Genomic DNA, 8,725 nt, shown 5'->3' on the forward strand with positions numbered 1-8,725 from the left:
AACTTCGGTAGTAACATCGAGTCCAACTCAGCAAATTTGCTTATGTGACAATGAGTTAATGAGGAGAGATATAGTACTAGTAACTTAGCTAGTTACTGTAACATCACATGTCCTAATGCAATATGAGTCTATAACCTAATAAATGAAGCTTTGCATGTTACCACACTTATGTTACTACCCATTATTAAAATAGTAACATAGTCTAGGGATATATGTATGTTACTAGTGTATGTTACTCTCCATTGTGACTAGTCTAAGAGGAAAAAATCAACTCCTTCCACGTCTTCCTTTTTTCCTCCCATGCGTCAAAACTTAGGTTGCGTCTCACTGCATCCCCATATGGGCTGTACGGAAGCCGTTTCTGATATTTTTATCTAGGTTTAGGCTGCGGGGCCAAGTAGTGGGCCATATAGCTACATATTTAGACGTTTCAGCCTATGGGTGTTATATAGCTGGATACTTTATTTTGCTGGAACAAACTAGAAGCCCGTGGGAAAACAATACGTAGTTGTCAGTCTGTCCGTCTACCCCAATTACTCTCCACCGAACAGATTGCTTTATCAATCTCTCTTGGTATTCCATACGCCAACTCGTCTTTCATCTTCTCCACTAAGTAACGGGATGGAGTTAATCTTCATCTTCTCCAGTAAGGAACACTATAACTAGCACCCCTGCTTGAGAGGTTTAGCCAGGTTATCTTTTGCTGCAGGAAAATAATGTCATGGAGTTAAGAATTTGAAGCCGCGTCATCAACATCCATCGTACAGCCCCCATGCCTCCACCACAACTGTTTTGGACAGGATGAATTAGGAGGTGGCGTTGATCCAAAGGTTTCCCGAGAACCAGCAAAGCGCTTCATGACGATGTGCCTCTAGGTCGTTGTGTACGCGCTCCCTGGTTGAAGCTTCAACGCTCCTGGGTCTATTTTATTTCCTTCGGCAGTGCCCAGGACCTCGAGAGCAGGTAAATATTTGAATCCCCGATTATATCTGACAAATTAACCTTGCATGAATTGTTGTTGAGTTTTGCTTCATGCACAACTGTTTCTACTAAGGTACAGGTGAACTTTCAAGTCCCCTGGCATCTAATTTGTATCAGGTAATTATTTTGCTCTGTTGACCCATCCTAATCATACTCAACTATCTTGCTCTTTTACAACAAGCTTAACCTCATGATTCGTTTATTAGTTTTTGCCATGCCTTCTACTGCTATGTTCATAGATGAATGAATGTTCTAATTGTTTGCGCCATCTAACGATGAATGTTTACTGATTGTTCTTCTGGATTGTTGTCAAACTGTGATATCTATTTTCCTACATAAGAACAACGAAGCATATATTGTAATGGTACTTGGAGGGTCTGATTATGATTTATTTTGACATGCACGATGTCCAAACAAAAAATATTATATCAGATTGGCTTCCAATTCAGTACCGAAGATTGTTTCCTAATATTTATGGGACATCGGAGATAATCCATGTTTAAAGTTTACTTCTGATTGTCTCAATGATATTTCATTCTCCAAGTGTTTTTTAGTTATTTTGCCCAATTTTATTCTTTATTTCAGTTCCTTTCGTGAACAAAGATTGCAAAGGACAATCCATGCAAGTAAACAAATAATAAATGTTTTATTCCCTGTAAGCCTAAAGTGTTGGCTGCATGTTGCAATGAAAATCGTGGATGAACTAGCTGCATGGATCATCTAATTAATGCGATCATCTGATTAGGGTAAATACTCTCAGAACATCATGTGTTGATTATAATTTATAGTTGTTGCTTTGAGCAGATTAGGAAATATAAATGCATTCTGAGTAATAATTTTGTAGACAAGGTACGACTTAGGATTAAAGGTCATTCAAAAATAACTCTCATGCCACAACAAATATGTATATATCTATGTTTTTCATGAAGCCCTTTTGGATATTTGGAACATATATTTGAGCTGGCTGCTCATGTGTCACATCATGAGACTATATGACTTTCATGTGCGCTTTGGTTCTACTATCATACGGTCATAGTTTATTTTTCATGTCCATTTATTTTTCTGGTGATTAAGACTTTATACACATATTGATATTTGCATTTAGATGAATTATGTCTATGTGTGTACTAGAATTATTTCAATGTTCCCACGTTAGTGCTAAATCTCTTCATGTTTATATAAACATATATTATATTTTTAAGCAATTCAAATGTAAATATGGATATTCCATTGGATATTTAATTGATGATGTTTTCCTTTTCGTTCATTTACTTCAAATATCTTCATAGAAGCTAAAATGTCCCGCAACAACGCGCGGGGTATTATTTAGTTATTGAATATATTAGAGTACTAGGTATTTATATTGGACATATTTATTTATATATTTCAAAAAAAGTTAAACGGGCCATGCCGTGCCGGTCCGCGTTCCCAGCCTCCACGCCCAAGCATGGCCCATGGCGTGCCTCGTGCCGTGCCTGGGCTGTGCCGTTCCTGCGTGCTACCAGGCCGGCCCAGTTAGCACGGCCCGTTTGGCCAGCTATAGTCACGAGGTGCTTCTCCGGAGCTGCGATCGCGAGAGCGATGAGGGGCAGCAGAAGTGTTGAGTATAATGTTTATTTAGGAAATATAGAATAGCGTAGGATTTGTTCCTGCCTTGACTTGTATTCCAAGATGACCATGTACTCTTACATATATGCCCATGAGGCTCAAGTAATACACTGAATTATTCCATCAAATTTCTCTCCCTTCTACATGGTATTAGCCTTATCTCGATCCCAAAATCCTAGCCGTCGCCGCTTCCGCACCCGCGCGCCGCCCCTGGGGCGGTCGGCCTCCATGGCCGTCATCGGGGGCCGCGGCGCCTGTACCAAGGGTTCGTCCGCCGGTCGTGTTGACTGGCTGCCCTAAAGAGTCTTTTCCCCGAACCCTTGCTCCGAGATTTTCTCTCTCCCACCAATCATCTTGATCGGCGGTTTCTTTTTGGTTTTCCGATCTAATCTTGATCGGTTTGCGTCGCCCACCGCCACCGTCGATCCCGTGCGTCTCTACTCCAACCCTGGCGCGATCGGCCGGCTTCTTCACCGACACGGCGGCCCCGCGCGTCGTCCGCGCGTCTGCCCCGCGGTCGCCCGACCCGCCGGCCTCGCGCGTCGTTCGCGCGTCTGCCCGCCGGTCGCCCCGACTCGGCGGCCTCGCGTCATGCGGTGGCTCTTCACCGCCACTGTTCGCGCGCCGGCCGTCACCGCCCTGCTTTGACCGAGACTCCTGCATCACCCCGACCCGGCGGCCTCGCACCATGCGGCGGCCAATCATAGCCGTCATGAAGCCCGCTGTCGCCAGCTTCATCTCGGACTCCGTCGCCATCCCGTCTCCACCGAGCGGAGTCCCCGACCTCGCGCGCGATCGGATTGATCACCCACCCGCCGCCGCGATTCGCCTCATCTACGCCGTGCGACCGACCTGGCCCGTCAGTGGCGCGCGCCTCCGCAGGCCCCGTGAAGACCGTCCTGAGTTCAGCGCACCCCTCTACCGATCGAGCAAGGGTTGCCACTGCGTCGCCCCGTCGGGCCGCAGCATCGCTGCCCTGTGGTTCTTCTCCCGGCTGCACCGACCCGCATCACCGCTGTGTCGCCCCTTCGGGCCGTAGTGCCGCGGCCCGCGGTCCACCGCCGCCCCGAGGCCGTCCACTCCAAGTCGTCCCCGTGGCAGCACCGACCCTCGCGCCGCCGCTGCGTCGCCCCAAAGGGCCGTAGCGAGCGTGGCACGCAGTCCACGCCGCCATCCCGAGGTCGTCCCCGCGGTTGCACCGACCCGCGCTTCTCCGCTGCGCCACCCCTTCGGGCTGTCGCGTTGCGGACCGCGGTCCCTGCCGCCGCCCCGAGGTCTTTCGCCATCGCCTTGACCTGCCCGTCGCCGCTGCGTCGCCCCTTCGGGCTGTAGCGCCGTGGCCCGCGGTCCACCACTATCGCTGCGCGTCGACTTCCCGTGGTATGAGTCACACCGCCTCCCTTGGCGCGGGAACGCCACCGTCCGCGCCGGTCTTCATCATGTTGTTGGGTTCTCCTCGCCTACTTCGAGCACCGCCGCCGCGCTTCTTACTTAGCCGCCGCCGTCGTCGTCAGGCCGCCGCCGCCGCTCTTCTTCGGCCGTCGCTACTGCTACCCCCGTAGCCGCCGCCGCCCGTCCACCTCCCTTCATCTTCGTCCAGCACTAGCCCGTCGCTAGCGTCGCCGTCATCTACCCCGAGCACTTCGTCTACTCTGACAACTACAGGCGACTTTGGCCCCGCGCCGATGGACGCCGCAATTGTCGTCGAGTTCTTCTCTGCTAGCCTCTTCGACTTCTCCGACATGGCGTACAGCTCGTGCAGGTCCCTCATCTACGCATGCCCGGTGCTGGCAACACTAATGTGTGCCTTCATCCACGACGTGTCCTCGGTCCTGGCAAGCTTGGTGTGACGCTTCGTCAACTTCGTCTTCGTCCGTCTATGCATGTCCGGTGCTGGCAACACCAGTGTGTGCCTTCGTCTATGATGTGTTCCCGGGCTTGGCAAACCCGTCGCGACGCATCGTCAACAACATCATCTTCCCGGTGCACCCCTACTTTGACACTACTGCGCCCATGCTAACTCGGCGCCCCCTTGCGCCCGCGGCTCCACGGCGACTTCCTCGACACCGGCCACCCTGACTCGACATCAACCACGGCATTCTTTGCACGGCTACCTCGACCACGGCTCCACCACCCACGCTCTCAGCTACATCGACAAACGACACAAAGGGCTACCGCCTTGCTTGAGAAACCTCGCCGGTTTCCACTCCAGCCACGACTTTCGTGATGCATCGACCATTACGACTGTGGGGGGTGTCCATCGGCTTGCCTTCGGATTCTTCTCTAGTCTCATCATCTACGTCGCTACCGTTGTGACTACGGGGGGATGTTGAGTATAATGTTTATTTAGGAAACATAGAATAGCGTAGGATTTGTTCCTACCTTGATTTGTACTCCAAGATAACCATGTACTCCTATATATATGCCCATGAGGCTCAAGCAATACATCGAACTATTCCACCAAATTCCTCTCTCCCTTCTAACAAGAAGAGCGAGGAGGAGGGCGAGGGAGGGCGTGGACACCGTCGACGGATTTGAGGCCCGCGATAGCAGGGATTCAGTAAGACGTTGGTATTATATACAGAGCAGTGCAGTTTAGTGGGTGAGGCCGAGCACCAGTGATGGAGCGGCATGTGTCCGGTTACGTGACCGTGCTATGCTGGTGGGAGCATCCGCGGTGTGAATATAGAGTAGAGCCCTTCTAAGGGCATCTACAATGCGGCGCTTAAAAACAGGCGCTAGGATTTTGGTCCCTGTCGATGGGCAGTTGCCAGGTTGAATCATGGTCTCTCCTCTAGCGTCGATGCAACTAATTGAGTCAGGCGCTTCCTGGTTTTTTGCCTTGCGGCGTGGAAAGCGGAGACTCTACTTACATGTGGTTAGCTGATTTTTAGCGTCTCTGTTAGCGCCCTGCGTTGAAGGGGAGGGTCGTTAGCTCCTTTTCATTTTTTGGGGTGCTTATTTTATTTGCCTTTTTCCTATTTAAGTGTCTACTTAAGCGCTCAACATTGTAGATGTCCCAAGGGCATCTTCAATGGGCGATGCTTGTCCAGGTGCTTGAGCGGATGGGAAAATGGGATTTTTTTTGAAAGATCCAGACTTGCTAGCTTTTCATTGGCTTAGCAGGGGAGAGTTATAAAATTGTGATCAAGTGATCAAGTAAGAGACAAATGATTTACACAGGTGTAGGAGGAGGGAACATAATGGACCCTCGCTCTCACCACTGTATAGCAAAACTGGGCCTACTCCTCACGTTGTTTCCCCGAAAGGGGGCGCTACGGCATGGGCTCCGACGAGCCTCCATTGCTCGATGTCTCTCCAGCAGGCTTCTATTGCGCTAAGTGCACTTGGCATCTTTCCTCTGAATGTGCATCTGTTTTTCTCTAGCCAGATTTGCCAGGCGATCATAACCACCATGTCTTGACTCCTCTTCTTTCCCTTGGCGCCGCGGAGTTGAGGATTGCAGTGACAGCCTCGGTTGTTGTTTTGCTTGAGCTCCTGGAGGCCGGTGAGAGTGCCGCACAACCCTCCTAGGTGGCTGCCTTTGACCAAACTTCCCGCGAGGTGCTGCACTCCCAAAGCAGGTGGAAAGAGGACTCGAGGTTGCGGCAGCAGAGCTGGCAGAAGTAGGGATTTTCCTAGCCCCTATGTTGTAGGCGGTCGTTGCACCAGAGCCGATTGTGGTGGAGCAGCCAAAGATAGAACTTGATCTTTCCAGGAGCCCAGATCTTCCATACCAAGCTTTTCATGGTCGAAGTTGGTTGTGAAGGGAGTTGAGAGTTGTACACTGACCTCGTCGTGTAGTGGCCACCGGCTTTCCAGGTGACCTCGTCTTTGATTCCTTCTTGCAACTCCAAGTTGGCTTCTCTGATGCGGCGCTGCAGCAGCACGACCTGGGGGATGATTTCCAGGTTGTTGCCGCACCTGAGGTCCATGATCCATCTGTCATCGCGTATCGCCTCCGCCACCATGCGGTTCTTCCTGGTTGAGCGTCTGAACAGGTCGGGGTAGTCTTGCCATAGTGGTTGTTCGCCGAGCCAGGAGCAATGATAGAAGAGGGCTCTGTTGCCATCGCCCACTATCACCGTCATAGCCGAGGTGAAGAGTGTTCTATCCTTGTTGTCACAAGGCGTCTCCAAGCGTGCCCATGGCCTGGCCGGGTCCGTCCATGCCAGCCACAACCAATGGAGGCGCAATGCACGCGCGAACCGCTCCATGTTGGGGATGCCAAGGCCACTGTGATCGACCGGGGATGTGACTAGCCGCCAGTTTACTTTGCATCTACCCCCGGTGACCGCTTCTCGTGCGCCCACTGGAACCGTCGCCGCGCCTTGTCGACGTCCTTGTAGAATCTTTTTGGGATGCACAGGACAACCATGGCGAAGGCGGGCAATGCAGATAGGACGCACCTGACCAGCACGCGGCGCCCTGCGATCGATAGGAGACGACCTTTCCAAGCAGCCAACCTTGCGCGGATGCGATCGAGGAGATACTGGATGTGCACGAGCCGGAGCCTGCCAATGCAGAGCGGAAGACCTAGGTACCTGATCGGGAAGCCTACTCTAGTGTCGCTGAAATTTTGGAGGATGTCTATGAGGTCTACATTGTCGCAGTTTAGGGCTACCGCCAACAATTTTTGGGGGTTGCCGCGCAGTCCTGTCGCCTCCCCGAACCCTTCCAGGAGCTCCATGATGGCATCGATCTCCTGGCGCACCGGATTGGCAAAGAAGATCGCATCGTCAGCGTATAGCGTGACGCGTAGACATGCAGCGCCGGTCAGCAGGGGCGCGATGGCGCCGGCCTACTACGCTGCCTCTAACAGCCGGTGAAGGGGATCAATCGTCAGGATGAAGAGGATCGATGAGAGGGGATCTCCTTGTCGCAGTCCCCACTGATGGAGAATCACGGGGCCCGGGTCTCCGTTATGCAGACAGGCGGTGGACGCGGTGGAGAGGAGCAGCGCGATCCAGTCTCTCCAGCGCGCCGGGAAGTTCGTGCGCTGCAGCAGCTCAAGGATGTATTCCCATGACACTGTGTCGAAGGCCTTGGCGATGTCGATGTTTAGCAGGAGCATCGGTGATTTTTTCCTCTGAAACAGCCTTAGTGCGCTCTGGACATAGAGGAAGTTGTCATGTATGCCCTTCTTCTTTTGGAAAGCACTCTGGGCCGGCGAGATAAGTTGATCAAGCACTCCCATTAGCCTGATCGAGAGGACTTTGGCGATTAGCTTAGCCACCGAATGGATTAGACTAATTGGGCGAAAGTCAGACAGTTTGGTTGCGCCGTCTTTCTTTGGTAGTAGGATGATCATGGCACGGTTCACGGCTGCAAAGTCGCCTCCGGCGAGCTGATAGAATGCATGGAAGACTGCCATGACGTCCACCTTGATCGTTTGCCAGCATGCGCGAAAGAAAGCCCCACTGAAGCCGTCGGGTCCTGGCGCCTTCTCGGCCGGAGACGCACAGATTGCTGCCCACACTTCTTCTTCTGTGAAGAGGTTGTCGAGGCCTTCTCCAGTTTGCAGACGAGGTAGCTGAATCCTATCCCAGTTGATCGTTTTTATCCTTCTCTCCTTGCTTCCCAAGAGGGTAGTGAAGTGGTCATGGATCATACTTGCCTTCTCTTTGTGATCTGTGGCTTGCTTGCTCTCTGACTCTAGGCAGTGGATGTAATTTTTCCTCCGTCGGGAGTTGATCTTAGCCTTGAAAAATGCTGTTTTTGCATTGCTTGCTTTGAGCCAGGTAGTCCGTGCAGCTTGCCACTTCCTCACTCGCTCGAGAGCCGCGAGCCCAACTATCTTCAGTTTCAGGGTTTTCCTCAGCCAGAATTCTCTCGGTGTTAGTTGGCGTCTCTCCTGCGCCACATCTAATCTCAGCACCACCTCTGACGCAATGTGAAACTGTAGTTTTGTGTTGCTGAAAATGCTCTTGGCCCAGATCTTCAGGTCTGCCGCTGTTTGTTTTAACTTGATCTTCATCCTAGTGAAAGGGCATCAGTGGTTTACTGGTCTCTGCCATGCCCTCCGGACTGTCTGCTGAAAATGCGGGAACTTTGGCCAGAAGGATTTAAATTTGAAAACTGCTTTGCACGGCGGCGCCGCGACATCCGTGAGCAACAAGGGGCAGTGATCAGAGTA

The sequence above is a fragment of the Triticum aestivum genome, chromosome 2B (assembly GCF_018294505.1).
Source record: "Triticum aestivum cultivar Chinese Spring chromosome 2B, IWGSC CS RefSeq v2.1, whole genome shotgun sequence".
NCBI classification, from domain to species: domain Eukaryota; kingdom Viridiplantae; phylum Streptophyta; class Magnoliopsida; order Poales; family Poaceae; genus Triticum; species Triticum aestivum.